The 18,599-nt window shown below is 41.5% G+C and overlaps 1 long non-coding RNA gene across 1 annotated transcript; it reads right to left on the bottom strand.

The window, feature by feature from the left end:
- Positions 1–8,276: 8,276 nt before the first annotated feature.
- LOC119018905 lies at positions 8,277–14,039 on the bottom strand. Its single transcript, XR_005074893.1, has 2 exons — positions 13,746–14,039; positions 8,277–9,781 (listed from the first exon to the last, which is right to left on the bottom strand). It is a non-coding gene; the product is annotated as an uncharacterized LOC119018905 (long non-coding RNA).
- Positions 14,040–18,599: the final 4,560 nt, after the last annotated feature.

Consider the following 18,599-nt stretch of genomic DNA (forward strand, 5'->3'; position numbering starts at 1 on the left):
TGGTCCGGGTACCCAGAAGGGGCCCTCTAAAGAGGAACAGAGTGGTCCTCAGCAGAGTGGGTAATTTGGATTGAAGGCACGATGACGTGAGTGAGTCCCATAGGAGTCCAAAAACGATCCCCAAGAGAAATTCTATTTGGATTTTAGAATTTTTAGTTGGAATTACAATGAGAAAAGATGAGTCTTGTTGGTAATTCTGGTAAAAGATTAATAAAAGTCCCCTCAGATGTTAAAAAATATTTCTATGATCAAGTAGAAGAAAAAACAAAAAACAAACAGTTCCACCAAAACAGAACCAGAACATTCTTCCTCATGATGGTTATGCAATGTTCAGTGGGAATCCTGAGGGATTTTACTGGGACCCACAGAAACACTGATTCCCAATAAGACCTTTAAAATCTTCAAAGAATCCAACATTTAATTCCTGTAGGATTATGACAGTGAACCCATGGAAGAAATATAAATGTCCAGTAGAAACACATGTGAACCCTACAAGATTTTATTGGCAAAGTTGAAAAATCCCATAGAAAAACAATACGACTTTTCATGTGTTGCTATTTGTTTATTTTGTTTCTCATATTTGTATTTTCTCTTCCTCTTTCGGCTCCTCTGTCGTAACCGATGAGCCTCAGATCAAATGTAAGTGAATAAATGGACTCAGGGATTAACAATCTCTCCTGTTCCTTCATTAAAATGAGTCTCTCTGCCGGCACTCTTAGCATGAAATTCAGTTTTTATTGTTTCAACAGCAGTTGAAATCTTGCAGACCGGTCGATACTAAAGACATTTCCTTTATTAAAATACTGGGAAAACCAAAAGCAGACCAGTTAACGAGCCATCACTCAGAAAGCCAATTAACAGTGGTGTCTTCACCCAGAAATTCCAATTAAAACAGAATAAATTAATCAATCAAATGAACAGTTTGGAACCAATTAAGATAATTAAAGTGCCATGAAATTAGCTGATTGGGGATAAAAAATGTATGACTAACACACAAAAATGTCATATTTGTCACAATTCATGATTGAGGTTGAATATCTTTGGGTTCCTGCAGAGCAACTAGTTTATATGACGTGAATCAGCCTCCGTCACCAAGGAGCTGCAGGACATGACAGCTGTCTGACTCCTGCCATCACTCAGCACCCTGTTTATGAAAACCGCTGAAAAGTAACTGAGTACATTTACACAAGTAGATTTTCTGCATTTTAGTACATTAGCCTATACTTCATCAGACCATACTTTGGAGTACAGTTAGCAAATAAAAACAAAAGATACATATATTTACGTGTGTGATATTCATATTTTTCTGATTCTGACTGAAGTAATCAATTCAAAAATGCACTACTTTGGCTCTGATGGATATGCGATCTACAAAGTAACTTGTGACTAAATAGTGATTAAAAAGTACAACATGTTCTTAAGAAGTGAGCAGAGTGGAAGTGTGAAGTAGCAGAGAGTAGAAATACCTGTGTAAAGTACCAGTACCTGAACAAGTACAGAACTTTAGTAAATGTACTCTACTGCATTCATTTGACTGTTATAATGACTTAAACAGACTCCCATTTAACACAGAGTCACATGCAACATAACATGTTAGTTTGTGTTATAGATTAAACTAGCCAACATCCAGTATGTGTCAAATAGCTATAACCTTAAAATGCTGCCTCCATGTTCATCAATCAAACCTTAGTTTATTTATGGTCACAGTCACAATCAAACACTGTATAGTCAAATAAAAGGCACTGTGTACTCGTGACATTTCAGAGAATCTAGCAAATAGAAAAAACATATTAATGTGACTTTTATGACTTTTAATAGTTGAGTCTGTTTTAGAAAAATTAACCGTGAAAGAAGTCTAACCAATTATAGATTTTTTAAAAATAATGAAAGAATATAATCCATGTATAATGTATGCATTTGGAGGGACACTATGTACTTTGGGAGAAGAAATTCAAACTCAGACTTGTAATTATCTACTTCATTGATGAGGTACCAACATAGGAAAATAGGAAAATTAGTCCCCAGAACACTATTTGAAGCTTTTAAAGTGTCACATACAAACAAAGTAAAACAGCATGAAATTGTGTTGTCCTTTAAGTTCAGTTTATTCTGTCATGAACATGAAGATGTTCCTCCACAAAATTATTATTGCACCTTTAAGGAGACATCAATATGGCAGTGATATGATGGGTGGATGTGTTATAAGTTATCTCTGTGTGTAAATCAATAAATAATATCCATCCATCCATCCATCCATTATCTGTACATTATATGTACGCCGCTTAATCCTCTGCAGGGTCGCGGGGAATAAATAATATGATATGAATATATATAATATCACTCAGAAACTGGTCATTGAGCATTAGGATTGTTGGTTTTTTTTTTTTAAGTCTATATTGTCAATAATACTTACGCCAGGTGGAATAAATAAAGCACAGAAGTTGCCTCTGTTAAGCAGAAAGGATTTTTGCTGGGACATGAAACCGGGTTAAGAACATTAACTATGTAATAAGTACATAGCGAGACAAACAACATCGTTCACAACAAACAGTTTTGTTGTTATGTCTAAATTTACATTTGTAACCTTGTAATTAATGCCATTAATCATCAATCATGCTACAAAATCTTGAACAATGGCAGGGAATTGCCACAATGACAGGAAGTCCTCACAACATAATACAATCAGCAAAACTGTAGCAGTGGTGGATAGTTCTGTTTCCAGGCAAAACTCTGAGGTATTGATTTTACTTGAACAATTTGATTTCAATCATTTCAAAGGGAGATGCAGATGCAGATCTCTGACTTTCAATACACACAAAAATAATGTGCTTAAAACAGTGACTTTAAGTATTTTTATTACCTGTAAATTATTTAACCAAGTTCCATATGAAGCGTCACATTTTATGCAGTGTTTTTCTGTAATATCCAATCAATGTGTTTACGTTAAATAATAAGATGTGTGATTTGATTGAAAAGCATCAATTTTATAGTAACGCTTGAATCATGCACCCTTATACATAACCAGTATGTTATTGTAGAAATTTCCCCTCATGTCTAATGCAATAATTTGATTTTAAAAAAAAAAACAAAAAAAACACAAGGTTTAGGTAGAAGTCTGCATTCATTTTATTTTGTCAGACTAAGTTATTGATTTATTCCCTTCAACTCCGAATGACATATAACCTACATTAAAATGTGACGCTTTACATTGAACTTGTGTAAAAAGAAAAGGAAAATGTACATGCAATTAAAATACTTAACTTCACTGTTTCACGTGCAAAAATTACTGCAAATTACTTTTTGAGTGATGGAGCTTATTTTTACACTCTAGTGTATCTGAATATTTCTTCCACTGCTGAACTAGAGGAAAGAGTTTCTGAAAAATGACCACAGAGCCTCTCTGAAAGTAAAAAACAACATTATAAACTTCACAAAAACAGGATTTACTGCGGGGTGGTTGCATTATTCGTTTCTTGTTGGTCCCTGTGGAGTTTCCACCCCAGGTAACAATTACCCCGCATTTTATAGCTCTGTAGAAAAAAATAAATAAATGTGAAACTCATTAAACCTTCTATTTTAAATCATAGTTCAGTCCAATGTGGTCTAACTGCTGTATTATAGGATGGCCATACATTTTGTCACATGGAATCAAACAATTATTTGACCTTCATGGAGCACATTAATTATACAATCTCAAGAAAATCACCTCTTGCTGAGGAAAGAAGAATACCTGCAACGTCGAGACTCGTTTCCCACTGAAAGTCACTGACACGTGTGACTGCACACTGTCCTTACCTGGAAACACCAGCAGAGAGCAGCAACAGCACGCTCTGCTGCACAGTGACGGAGAGGCTGTCAGCAGCTGCTGCAGCCAGCACACAGCTGACCGGCTGAGCCAGCAGGTGGCAGTGTGAGACTGCAGGAGAGAGAGAAGGTTGGACTGGATGGAGGATGAATGATAATGAGGTGTGTGCAGGGTCAAGTAGGTCATGGTGTTTTAGCCTGCTAAATTCACACAGTTTGAGGCCCTCACCTCTGCTCATGCATATGTATAATGTACGACTGTGGCAGCTTGTCTGGGGGTCAGCTTTTTATCGTTTTGGAAACGTGAGACGCTGTACTTTTTTTTTTTTTTTTTTTTTTTAAAACGGCTGGTATTTTTTAGAAAATAGAAGAAAACTTAAAATACTAATTACAGAAGCTCATTTTCTTCAATTTTCTCACTTTCATGTTCCATATATCTCACACACGCTCACTGTGTTTTATCGTTTTTGTTGCATACTGATGCCTCCCCTATTACCATCATTATTTCAGCTTGTTTCATGCTATAATTGGACCTCTGTTGACAGTATAAACATTCATACTGACTAAATTATGCTGAATTATAATGATGTGCGGTATCAGAGCAGCGCTGTTGTCAAAATCGATTCAATGACTGTCTGTCCTGACTGTGTGTGTGTGTGTGTGTGTGTGTGTGTGTGTGTGTGTGTGTGTGTGTGTGAGTGAGTGTGATTGCGAAAGAGTGTTCCTGACTCTTTAGGGGTCTTATTATGAAGAACTGATTAAGTGTGAATAGGATTTTGTCATTAATTCTTCAAACAAGCACAGTAAGACATCAGCATACACACACACACATATCCCACCCCAGCGCGTGTCTTCCATCACTTTTAACCTGTGCTGTCAATGTACTGCATAAATGCTTACTTTGCCTCAAACGGCTTCAAAGCAGCACTCACAGACTCTCTCTCTCTTTCTCTGCCTCTCTGCTCCCCACAGACAAACACTTGAAAAAGCTTTATTTTGAAATTAAATTATGGATTACATCAAATTCATGTACTTTACAAATCCCACACAATTTGGGGACATGTAGCGTCCAAAACATAGATTAACATTTGATCCCTTGGTAATTGCGTTACAACACACACTTCCTCCCTCTCTCTCTGTTTCTGTCTCTCTCTCTCTCTCTCTCACACACACACACACACACACACACACACACACACACACACACACACACACACACACGCATGCACACACACTGGCCGTGACTCAGTCTGGCCTGATGTGCATTATGCAACCCCTCCAGCAGTGCAGATGGAGCTGCAGATTACTGGCCCTTCATATGTATATTAGTAATCTCTCTGTCTGTAGTATTTGTTCTCATCATTATATAAGACCATATTGAGTTCAGTGACCCTCCTCCATCTCAGCCATCACAGGAGGACCCAGGAAAAATGCTCCCCCTGCCACACGATGAGGGAGGGATGGGACCACTGATGCAGAGTTGAGTGGCCACGTCTAATCTCAACTGGATGAGCCCATAGCAAACGTCAAACACGAGACGAAGGGGGTCGATGGAGGTGTGATGGGCAAAGGGGGACAGATGGATGATGGATGCTTATTCAATGTTTTCTTGTGCCTCTTGGATCAATCGAGGAAACCCTACAGCTGACTCGAGCAGAGGATCCGACATTAAAAACAAAGGAGGTCAGTGCAGTGGTTCAAAAACGGCGAGCCAGAGTGCACTGACCTTCACACCCAAACACATCACTCCAGAAGAGATCGCTGGACGTGCGCTGGCCAGTTTCGCGCCGGTCTGGCACCGGTCGGCTTAGATGGGAGTAAAGAAACAAATAAGAGGAAGTCAGCCAAAGAGCGAGAGGAAGAGAGAAATTGGCAGGCAGATAAAGAGAAGGGAAGAAGATAAACACTAGACAGCTGTAGAGCCTCCTTTCTGACGATCAGATTCACATCAACAGCCCACCAAAGGCCCAGACCATCTGTCTCTTACGTGCTGTTTTACACTTGTGCATATATGTTTTCATTCTGTCTTTTTTCTGTAGCACACACTCAATGAACATGCTGACATAGATCTACTGGAAACAAATAACAATATACTTTAACGTCTCATAAGATCTGTGATGAGTCCATGCTTAAGTCAGATTGAGTCAGTGTAAACCAGTATTTGCAAATGAACTAATTACATTCACTCAAGTGTTAATCGCAGTTATGAGGTACTTGAGTGTTTCCATGTTCTGCTACTCTCTACTGGTAAATTTCCAAGTTTCAGAGGGAAATATTGGGCTTTTTACCTCACAAGTATATCAGATCACCTCAGTTACATCCTTTGCAGATGAAGATTTTAAAATCCTATAATCACTGTATGAAATTCAGTGGATTGTTATACAGTAAATAGCCATCCACAACATTAACATGCATCTTGCAAGTGCACTGCATTGATGCTATTAATCTTGTGCTCTACTGTATAATTAGAATGGCACTCCTGGTAGAGTGCATACCTCTGCCAAAGCCCAACAGTCCCCAGTCTCGGCTGCTGTGTTAGATCCTTCCTGGCCGTGTTTGCCCAGCTGTTTTATCACTCACTCCCATAGTGCCAACGGCATTTGGCTACAATAAATGCCAATCAATATCCTTGACAAGTCCCTCCCTACCAGACAGTTTTTACAACAAACACGTAAATAAGAATACCATTAGAAAATAAATCCTGGAAGTGTCCCTTTTATCTGTATCTTCACCAAAGGTTATTCAGGGCTGAGACTCGTCCTCCATCCAAGTTCTGTGCAAATGCGTTTGCTAGATTTTTTTTTTGTAATCCTGCTGACAAACCAACTAAGCAACAAACAGATTCGGGTGAAATCATAGCTCCCTTGGCGGCTGTAATGTCACCACTAAAGAGCCCATGTTTGGCCCCAGAGTGAGTACTTGTACTTCTATACTCTACTCTATTTTGTGATTATACTCAGAAATATAAGTAGGCTTAAGTAAGATTTTGGTGTAAACCAATTACATTACAAATACTCATTCCAAGTGTCAAAGTATACAGTATGCAGACAGAATGCCTTGATGTTCTACATTATTATTATTATTATTATGTCATGTCATTGTCCGAACTGCTTATCCCTTTCCATGGGGTCACGGGGTGTTGCTGCTGGAGCCAATCCTAGCCTTGTCTCAGGGTGAGGGCAGGGTGCTTATTATTATTATTATTTCATGTATATAAGGCATAAGTCATCTGTAAACTCTAACTTGTAATTATTATTGTAAAGTAAAGTCTTCTTGAATGTAGTTTAGTTGAAGTACACAGCATAGCATAAAAATGTAAATACCTAAAGATTGAACTTGTTGTATTTAGTAACTGAAGTATATACAGTAGTTAGAGTCTTCATGTGTGCTGCAGAGAGAAACAAGAGCTGAAGTCGTTCAAAGAAAAGAGGAGCAGCCATTAACGCTCAGATGCTCACAATATTTAGCAGATAAAGCTGGCTGGTGGCTAGCAGCAGGACGTGGGTCAACATGTTCCACACTGATAACTTCAGCGCGGGAAGCCAATTGTTATTTAATTCCAGCAACTGTTTAAAGAATTTAGAGGGCCATTATCACTAACCCACACCGAAGGAGCATGGCGATATTGATTGTGGCCCACATTAGTTAAACAGAAGAGTAAATAATTTGATTGTGTCAGTGAAACAATAAACTGTCATCAGTAACAGGAGACATAGAGCAGAGCACAACGGTAATTACCACCCTCAGTCAATCGATAGCCGTTCAGTAGAGTGTGGGGCTGCAGCATATCATCATTTACAACACCAGTTATTCTGTTGATCAATCCTTGATGGGTAATTTAATCAGAAAAACAATACAAACATTTTTTAAAAAAACATGCAGATGAAAAACGAGCACTCCCATTTGTTATCACAGATATGACAATTTATGACATTAAAGGAAATACCCACATGTAGGAAGCAACTAAAAACTTAAAACTTATGACTGTTTTGTCATTATCTATTTACCATCAAGTCAAGCACTCTTTCTTAACAACTGAAGCGGATGGGGACTTGTTTAGGAGCATTAAAAAACAACAGGAAAAACAAAAAACAAAACAGAAAACAAACAGAAAATGACCCCAAAGAACCTCATACGGCATAATCCAAGTTTCTGGTCCAGAAAATCCAAGATCTCAAACTGACAATATTAACACCCCAGATACCCTGTCGAGCTCATACACCAACTTCATACAGGGTGCATGCTAATCCTTTTAGCCAACAACTACAGTCGGGATTTTCTTTAAAAAATGTTTAATTTCCATTGTAAAACATGTCCTCAGCTACCTCAGTTGTTTAGGAGAATGCTGCACTTCTGTTTTGAAATGTTTTGTGGACTCCATCAGCAGATGGCAGATGCTGACTGACCATTCATTTTTGGGGCAAACTTATCCTTTAACTGTGATTTAAATGATTTATCAAATACCAAACATCTTAAATGTTAGATGTATTTATTTCATTTCGGCACAATTGACTTTCACATTACATGTGAGTTGCACAGAAATATTGCAAAAAATAAGCAGAACAGAAAGTTCTGCACAGGAAATCAACAGTTTGGACTAAAAGCGAGTTAACTCAGACGTGAGATTAGAGGTTAACTGACTCTTTTTTTTTTCCAAAACAAAACAATGTACATTTCTGTTGAGAGCCATTTCAATAATAAGAATGAGACAAACAGGTATACTGTTATGCAGCACTTTCTCTTCTGATGACGTAGACATCACAGTTGTGTGTTAGCTGTAGTGCGTTCACTACAATAAATACAATATTCACTCGTTACTCTGAGACCGTGAGTGTTCAGTCTGTCATTTCTGCTGAAGGCAGCCTATAAATATCGTATTCAGTCTTTATGGGGAGCTCACGAGTTGAAAGAGAGGCACACCGGGGAACGAGCTGTATTTTTTCTGTTGCTTTTAATCCCACGGGAGTCGGATTGCTGGATGCGGAGACTTTTTGTGTCAAATAAGGAGACTGTCAAACAGGGGCCTCGAGCTGCTTTCTGTAAACAGAACATCAAAGCACAATTCTTCCCCTGCACTTTATTATCCCCACCAAATATCTGCCCTCTCCGCCCCGTCTCCTTGACTCTTAAACACTTCCTCCAGCGGCGTCTGTCTCCCTCCTCACTCTGTCGGGCTTTCGGTTCGTACCTGTCGTCTGTTTACAGCGCTGTCGCTGCCATCATTAGTGCTGCAGCTGGCAGCTACAAATCAATTTCTTTCTCTTCACCTCTCTAAAATGTGATTGCGACTCTCAGCCGACCCCGTCGCCCCGAACTTTGCCGCTACAATCCATTGTTTTTTGCCTGCCTTTCCTCCACCGCCTCTCACTCGTCTCGTGTGGAGGGATGAAAAAGAATGGAGCAGAGGAGGAGATCATGGTCTGCCTGTGTGGAGGAAAGCAAACAGACTGACAGATGGACAGTCCCAGCGACGCACAGCAGAGATAAGAGGATTGGGCCGCGCTTGTTGTTGTGGTTGGTCTTGCTACAACTCTTAGCGCCGTTAGCTCACTCTGAGCTCCTCTGAATGGCATGGATGCGGGGCTGATGGGGAAATGTGAACAGTATGTTAAACAAAATAACGACAAAAGTGTTCTTCTAAACACCCCGTATTCAAATTTTTGGTCTAAATCTCAAGCCAGTGTGTTCATCATCAGGCTGCAGTCAGCAGGTACTTCTGTTCCGCCTTCTTCTGCTGCGGCTCTGCTATTAAAACTGGCACTTTCTCCGGGTGTGAAGGCACCTTGCAAGCCTTGTAGAGGATGACGAAGAGAATGAGAATAAGGACGCCGACCACAGAGTTGCAAGCGATGGCCACGATGGCCCACACGGACAGGCCCAGCCTCATTTCATGATCCATGGCCGACTGTGCTCACATCACACCTCAGGGGCACGTCTCAGATCGGCTGCCACGTCGGGCACTTCAGCTCCACAGATTCTGCAGGAAAAGAAAGACACCACATGAACATACTGAGCACGCACGAATGCCCCGCGCGCACACATGCGTGTTGGCATACTTGGCTACAGTTAACCTGCAGATCACGTGGGCCTGCTGAGTCCAGTGGTGTGATCAGCTCAGTAAAGATTACTTTCTCTCTGACAAGCTAGTCACTGTGTCAAGGTGGCTTTATCCCGGCTGACGCTATGTATGGAACAGCGTGCGTATGTCCTGTCTCGACATGAGGGGTTTTAACATCTATTTAAGAAGAGGTGAAAGCTCTCGCAGTGTCAAATACAGAACTGTACAAGAGACAGATTCAGTCTAGAGACATTGTCGTGTATAATAATCTGTGGTTGTATTGCGGGACAAGAAAAAGGTGCCTTTTGGCTGCAGTTCTGTGTTAAAATCATCCTTTTTTTTCTCTTTTTACTCTTGTTTCTGTTACACAGGCAGTGAGAGGGATGAAGTTATTAAACTGATAAAGAAGGTGCCAGTAAGCACTTTTTCTCGCCGAATTATTTTTGAATGAGTTTCAGCAGTAATTTGTTTTCAGGAGGATCACGTGGGGATATAGTTGCCAGTTCTGTGGCTGATATTAAATGGGTCACTGAGGTGTGCTGGTGTGTGTGTGTGTGTGTGTGTGTGTGAGCGTGGGAGACTGACAGAGAAAGAGAGAGAGAGCGAGGCAGAGGTAGAGAGAGAGGGAAGTCGGTTCAAGCATGAGATGGAGAGTGCGAATATTTTCCCTCTCAGAGTTTTAACAGATAAAAACTCGAGCTCATCTCATCTCTACACCTCTCTCCCTTCCCTCTAATGCATTTCTAATGAGCCCGCACATTTCCTCTCTCCAACTGAGGGCAACGCTGCAGCCGTCCGAGCTTGCTGTTGAGAACTCATTTCAAAGTTATCCTTCCCTTTATAGGCATTTTATGACCAAGCCAAATAAAGATGGATGGCTCCTAGTCAGAGTAGGTGGCAGTGATGCATTTGATCTGCTCTCCAACACATGAAGTCACTCTCTGTTTGTAGCAGATGGGCCCCTCTCAGGATGCAGGTGGCATCGCTGTGGGGAGAATTACCCTCTTAATCGCTATCTGGGATTACTGTCAATAAAACTTCTTCCTCTTCGTTGTTTTGCAGAATATTTCCCAAACATCCCTAAGAACTTCTTCGGGGAAGTCAGGAGATACTAAATGTAGCGTATCCACTTTTTCCCTATTTCAATTAGAGCAAAAGTGAGGCATGTGTTGGATGTTAGGGGAAGGAGAGATGTGACAGGGGAGCGTCTGAATGTGTGTGTGTGTGTGTGTGTGTGTGTGTGTGTGTGTGTGCGTCTGGGTGTGCCAGAGAGAATAATCAAATGAGTGTGAGCCATGTATTGGAACAGAGGGCTGCGTGCTTATATTGATTTCAGACAACCAGCAGTGCATGTAACAAGAAAACATGCAACACTAGATATTCATTATCACCAATTACAACGCGTCTTCATGACTCGCACTTCCCCATAGAAGATGATTACCGTGCACGTTTTTGATAACTACGAGGATGATTTGGTCTCATTTGCGAGATAAATACATTTCCTCTGAACACGAGGTTGCTCTGTTAGTGACCACGCTGGAAGAGAGTGGATGTAGTCAGACCGACCAAATCACGAGAGTGTTATGTTAGCTGTATGTTTCTGCAGACCTCGGTTATGTTGCAGCTTAACGTTTCTTTAGCTATAATTTTCAGCTTTATCTTGACAAGGCTGTGCTTATGCTTTGGTAGGTTTAGGCACAATGAACACTTAGGGGGGTTAGGGTGAGGAAAACATTATATTCAGGATTATAATGGCTGTTTTGCCCCCCACAGGCAGGGCTAGAAATGTCCCAAGGTCCCCCTAAAAATGTCCAGAGGTTTCTTGCTTACCGATGCTGAAACGCTGTGGTCCCTTGTCGAAAACATCCAACGGTTTCATATTCATAAACGTTGAAACGCAAACATGAACTGTAGTCAGGGGCTTGTGGGACTTTTGACGAGTAACTCCACCCCCTCCACCTCCAGACATGACAGTCAGGTAACTAATATGTAATGTGAACATGATATGATCAATACATAGATGATGGAGGCTGTCCTCCACAGAAAAACAGATCAAATCAAGCAGGATATTGCAACTCATATTTATGTTTGTTGGTAGGTAGTGACCTCTAGTGGCTGCAGTAATAATTACAGTTGAATAGGAGGAAGTAAGGAATGACAACTCCATGTAGCGAAGGCAACTTCAATTCAAGAGCCTGTGTGAAACCAGAAGTCAGCAGTGAGTTATTTTAAGTTACTAACCAATAATGACGTAGGTACATTTGCAATCTGATCCTAATCCAAACTGTGATGCTGTCTTGTAACTCTAACCAAGCATCTTTCCTGGCAAAACCAAACCAACAACAATCATGCTGTTTTGGGAGAAGCAGACAATCAACCTTGAAAAAGGGAACTTTTGGGAGGTTCGCAGAAACATTTACTGCCAACATTCGATCCTGTGACTGGGCTGAATTCAAACACAACATAAACAACACAAATAGGAAATTAAAGTCTAAGCTCTAGATCTTGTTTCATTTTCAAGCACAGGATACCAAAATGTTTGTGGGTCCCAATTTTACAAAAAAAAACAGACACTTGGGATTCTGCCAAATTTGATGCACTACTGCTCTTGACAGGTAAACCATGTTTGCTGAACGCTGCGGTCCATCTGAAGAGTCCAAAAAGGTCCAAACTCTTTCACAAAATAATGTGCTTGTTTAGCAGATTCAGAGGCTCAAAGATCAGAACGCACATGACTGAGCCACCACACATACACACACTCACTCCCCAAGGTCACAATCAATACACAGATAACTAAAGTCTATCTGTTATGTAATGACTCTGTGGCTGTGGCAGGAAATAGTCGAGCCTTACGATGAGACGGGAGCCATGCTACAGCAAACTACTGTGTGCACAATAATGAGTGTGTGCGGGTGCCCTCTTGTGCATTTGTGTGTTTGTGAATGGTACCACTGACCGGTATAAAAGGCCTTTTGTGTTGACATGCAAACTATCCCATGTAATGTGATGCAAATGCAAGCCTACATGCACCAAGGAATGCTTGTGTACAGGGACATCCAAATGGGGAGTGCGTGGAGGCGCGCAGCCACACTCAACTCACACCTGCACATGCAAAACAGGCACATGCTCGTGCATAATGCATCACCTTGCAGCAGACTATCATCTCATGTGGCTGACCTTCCTTCCTTCCTTCCTTCCTTCCTTCCTCTCCAGCTCACTTGAGACCATCGCTGCATGGCCTTCACTGGGAGGTTGAGTGCTGCCACTGTTTTATCACTATTGAGAATCAACTGATTGTTGGTGAAATGGGCAAAAAAAAAGACATTTATGTACTAATTGTCCTGTTAGTAGCCTTACTTTTTAAATTGTGGATATAATAGAAAATCATTCTATATTGCATGCAATTATAAAACACATCCATGCACTTTGAAACTGAAACAGATGCTGGGAGATGAACATAACAAAACTGGATTGCATCTGTGTGTATTTCATCATCTTACTTGCTGTTTATCCGGGGTGGAAGTAACTAATTACATCAACTCAAATCAAATCGACTGTAATCAAGTGATTATTGTGGGTATTTGACTTGTATTTCTTCGAGTGCATTACGCCCCAATTTACACAGACTGAAGTTGTGGAGGAAGAGGTAACCATTCGTCTGAACGCGCGCTGATGATAATGCACCAAACACCAACGATTAAAAAGTAACTAACACTCTGAGCAGCGTTTGGGAAGAACAGTTTGTACTTTCACGTAAGTATTGTTTCAATGCCAGCAGTTTGACACGGAGCAGAGTGATGTTTCAGTAATGTAGCTGTACACGCACTCTGCTGTTCAAACTTGCAGTATCACTTGCAGCCGCATGAATGTTTCACTGACCTACCCAACTCTTGTCTCTGGTGTCCGTAATCCTCCCTGCGCGCCTCAGCTGCAAAACACGTTTGCGAAAAATGTTGAGAAGGAACGCCCTGTCTCCCCAAACTTCCCCGAATTGTCTGTCAGGCGGGAACTTTCTCTTGTCTCGAAGTGGGTCACCAAACTCTCCACGACCGTCTTTTGGCAATATGGCCGTGGGCAGCGCGCACCGCTAATGAAGTGGAGCTGGCGGAGTCCCGGCCGGTTCCCTGTGACTGCTGACGGGCGCAGCGCGACGGAGCGGAGATGCTGCTGTCAGGGAGGGTGCCCATCATCCCTCAGTCCCTCCCCCCTCCGCTGCCCATCCCTCCCTCCCTCCCTCCCTCTGTTACTACAAAGCTATTTATACCAGAGACTCATGAACATCCCATCAAGGGCTTTTCCTCTCACACCGTGGTGAAGATCCTCACCAGCTCACTTGCACGGAGTACATAAGGTCAAACCAACAGGCATGGGAGAATAGGAAGATTTAATGTCACAATTATCCTGTCCAGCATTATTACGATGCACAATATCATTCTTGAATCTTTAAGATGAAAGCCAAATTGCACTTAAACATACTGGAAACCTTGTAATTTTTGGAGGAAACAAATATCTCTAATGCACATTACGTCACATTTTTATTGAAAACAAGTCATCAGTCAGCAGAAATCATAAGGACTGCCTGCAAAAATATCAATAGGATCAATTAAACCCTGTGTCGTTCATAGTATTTATACAAATTCGATCTCACTCAGTGGAAGATACAATGTGCAAAACGTCCATCCAGCCATGGCTTAGGCAATTCAGAATAAATCTGGGAACCATTATAGAACTGGACGTCAGCGAGCTAAACAGCTGTTCAAGTCATTCACGTGAAGACGCTCGCGATTATCTTGATTCACGATCATCCCGATAAGCACCAAAGTTCACCATGATCCTTTTGCGTTTTTTTATTTTTTTTATTTTTATGTTTTTATTGCAATCAGTATTAAATATTTCAGTTTCCCATCCCCATAATGCAACAACGCAAACAGTCTGTAAAGTCACAACACAGTAAAAGAAGCGATGTAACATCATGCACAGAACAAAAATCATTCAGACGAGACAAGAGAGAAAAAACTAGATTGAAAGCAAAGAAGAAACTTGATCATGAATGGTTAAAGTAATGTCTCCTCGTTGAGATATGACAAATAATGGATTTGATGTCATAGTTAAACTCTGAGGGACCATCTCAAAACTGCACTGTGTCCATCAAGACTACTTTGGCCTCATCCTGGCAGAGCTGCAGTGGTTTACATCCACCTTCATCCCTGCACTCGAAACAAGTTGCAAAAAGCTGAAAGGCAGCTGCACAAACCTTAAACTTGTTGCCCCCTCTTTTCCTTCTCCTCATTGGTATTCAGCACAACAGCAGGCTGTCCTGTGGGGAGTCTTCTCCCGCTCTCTGTCGCCTCTCTTTTTGTGTGTGCCTTTGTGTGTGTGTGTGCCGGAGGGGGGGAACCTGACCCACAGGGTTCAGGCACGGACAAAGCGTCCTTTTGAGGCCTCATTCTCACCAGTTGCTTCAGGGGGGGAAAAAAAATGTCCTGCAGAAGAGCAGTTGCAGAGAGCACTCAGTTTAATCAGAGTGCCACATTGGTGCACACATTAGCAATACGTCAAGAGGTACAGCGTTTAGATTAAATGTAAATGTAGGGACTGGCAATGCAAAAAGTGCCAGATGATAAATGCAATGAAACGCTGCCAAAAATGTCGTAAATCCTGAAACATTGAATGAAAACATGTTAGAACCTCTCTGTGAAATGTTTATTGATAATAGTGATGATAATGTAATAGCCTCAGTTACAAAATTGTTCTTATATTACAGTATTTGTCAGTATGACATTTTCAGCTGCTATACGTCACATTTTACTCACTAATAGTCTGGATGATGTCATTACACTGTTAAGCAAATGTAGGTGACTGTGTTGAAGGGGCTCTGTGGATCGTCTGTGCTGTGCTTGTAGCCAGTCATTAGTTTGTGTTCGTGGACTCCGTCACGAAACTAACTCTTGCTTTCTGTAAGCCAAGAGAGGCACAGAGAGGAGGCACGTGAGAACGTGCGCAGAAGTCACATCCTTTTGTAAAGTTGCAGAAAATCGTCCACAGGCTTGCACAGACAGCCAGGAGAGACGGAGAAGGCCTCGTTTTTCACGTCACATTACGATCCGCTCACATATGGCCAATAAAAAAGTGATTAACTTGCAAATTGCTACAAATTGTTACATAGATCCCCTTTAACCTAATTATCTTGTTAGGTTTTGATGAATTATGCCCTCAGTATTACGTTATTCCATATGCACTGTGTTAGGCTGCGTTATCAGTACGGTGCACCAGGGACGCTGGAGCTATTCATTGGGAGGAGGTTGCTGTAAGTGGGCGGAGGAGAAGATTCACCCAACTCTGCAGTAGGTTACTGGTTAGACTGAACTTTTAATGAGCCTGACCAAGACTAGAGAGTGAGAGTTAGATTATCAAAGTGTCTTTTATTTTTTTGACAATAAAAAAAGCTATAGTCATGAGTTCATGTCCACATCAATAAAATTATAAAAGTGCAGCAACTTGAACGAGGACATGGGGCCACTTATTAAGGCCGTCCAGGGGCCTCATTTATAGACCTTGTTACTTTCTAAGGATTAAAAAAAATATTCTTGACGTGGAAATATGCGTTCATTTACAGAAACTTTGCCCCATGTGAATTAACATTTTGGAGACTGTGTCCACATGACGAGTCCCATTGATTGTCTGTGTAGATAAAGCCCTGCAGTGCATTCTGGTAGCTGAGCATCCTGTTTCGAAGGACAGGTCAACGGGTCGACGTCATGTTGCTGGCTCCTCATTTGCATTAAATTGCATTGTGGCTACTTTAGGCAAATCAGTGACGTCCTGCACCGAGACCGATTCTGCAACCAAATTTGTTTTCTCCCCTGAACTGTCCCGGAGCAGTGGCTCATGATTGGAGTCCAAGTGCAGCCAGTAAGCTTTTGCATGGTTTACGTGGGGTGGTTTCAGTCAAGCGTGCAAAGCTGAAAGCCTTGTATGACCTCGTGACAAACGACACCCCTGTGGATACAAGCCTCTACTGAACCTTTAAGTGTAGGCAGACGGAGAAGTTGACGAGGGCTTCTAATAAACCTAACCTGCTCTGGACTCACAATGGGAGAACATGCAAACTCCACATAGATGTAGGCTGCAGTGCTAACCACCAGAGCCACCAGGTCTGAATCTCCTCATCTCTCTCTTTACAATTATTGTTATAAATCTGTGATCCGACAGATGCCAAACAGGGATGAAGGCTGGTGCAGTGTGAAGGACACTAAAAAGTGTTACTAGTGGGTACACAAAGCAGATTTTGCCTTGGCCTTGACCCAGGCAGCCAGCTGTCCAGTATTTGTTGGTGTCACCGGATACAAAGTTACCGTTTGGGTTTGACACTGAGCTGCATCCTCTGCTACTACAGCAGAAAATGTGCAAATTTTAAGCCGTCAGTATGATTGCAGTTAATGATAACTGAAATGTCTTATTTATAAAAGCAACATCATGTAACTTTACTTTGAAGTAACAGCTTCAAAATGACTCTGATGGTACAGTGTCTTGTAACAGGGTGAATGGTGTCTCTGTCTCAGCCACTCGGCCCACCATCACTTGTTTCTGCACTATGTAACTTTAGTAAGAGGGAGGGATCACATTGTTACATACATGTTTACTGCAACACGTTGTTGATGTGACGTAAGGATTTTTGTTTGCAGTTAGCACCTACATTCATGTCGGAGATGTTGCGGTCAGAAACTGTTCCAAAATTGTCTGCATCATCTTGCTTAGTCTAACTATTGTTGTGCAGACTTATTCCCTCCTCCTCATCCTCCTCCACCTCCTCCGCCTCTTCTTCCTCTTCTTCTTCTTCCTCTCTGTGATTATAGGTGGATTGCAAACCAATTGTAAAGATGCATTTCCTCACCTATTGTGTCAGAGTGTAATGCAGTGTATAGTCCATGAAAGTAATTTTGCTTTGTATTATCATCCATATTTATTGGCTGTAACTCCACCAGTACCGACAAACAGCCGTTAATATAAATTTCTCAATATAGGGCTGGAATGTATTGGTCTGATATGTATCTTGGATCTCTAGAAAGCATCACTACTTACAATAACAATTCACAGCGCTCTTAAAAACTGCGATTACGTATTTTAATGTACGCATTTCAAATGTAGACAAGCAATAATCGTTGATACGCATTTCACTCAAACCACGCTGAATGAGTCAGGGAGCAGTACTTGTGCTGTAGCTTACATGAGCGCTTATAGATGGTTATCACTGATCAGAGGCTGATACTCCGGAGAATGCTGCTTCAGAGGAATGATTCATCATATACACTCAGATGTAGCCTGGGAGAATCACGGACACACAGTAAAACTGCCTTTATCTGTGTCTGCTCTTTGTATACACACAGGCACACGTGCATGCCACCACTGGCCACACACACACACACACACACACACACACACACACACACACACACACACACACACACACACACACACACACACGGGCACAGTGATTATTACTTGTTCTTGCAGGACACGTCATGTCTGATCACTACCTCTCATGTCAACGAAGACGCTCTCACACTTCCATTACACTGTCAAAACTCATCAATATGTGTGTCTCTCGCAAATGTGACAGAAGAGAAAGGAGAGTGAGATAAAACAGACAGAAGTGAGAGGCAATTTCACTTCTTTCTTAATTCCCCCCCACCACCACCACCACCACTCTCTGGTCCTCATCTCATCACAGCGAGGA

This window comes from Acanthopagrus latus, chromosome 5 (assembly GCF_904848185.1).
Source record: "Acanthopagrus latus isolate v.2019 chromosome 5, fAcaLat1.1, whole genome shotgun sequence".
Taxonomy (NCBI): Eukaryota; Metazoa; Chordata; class Actinopteri; order Spariformes; family Sparidae; genus Acanthopagrus; species Acanthopagrus latus.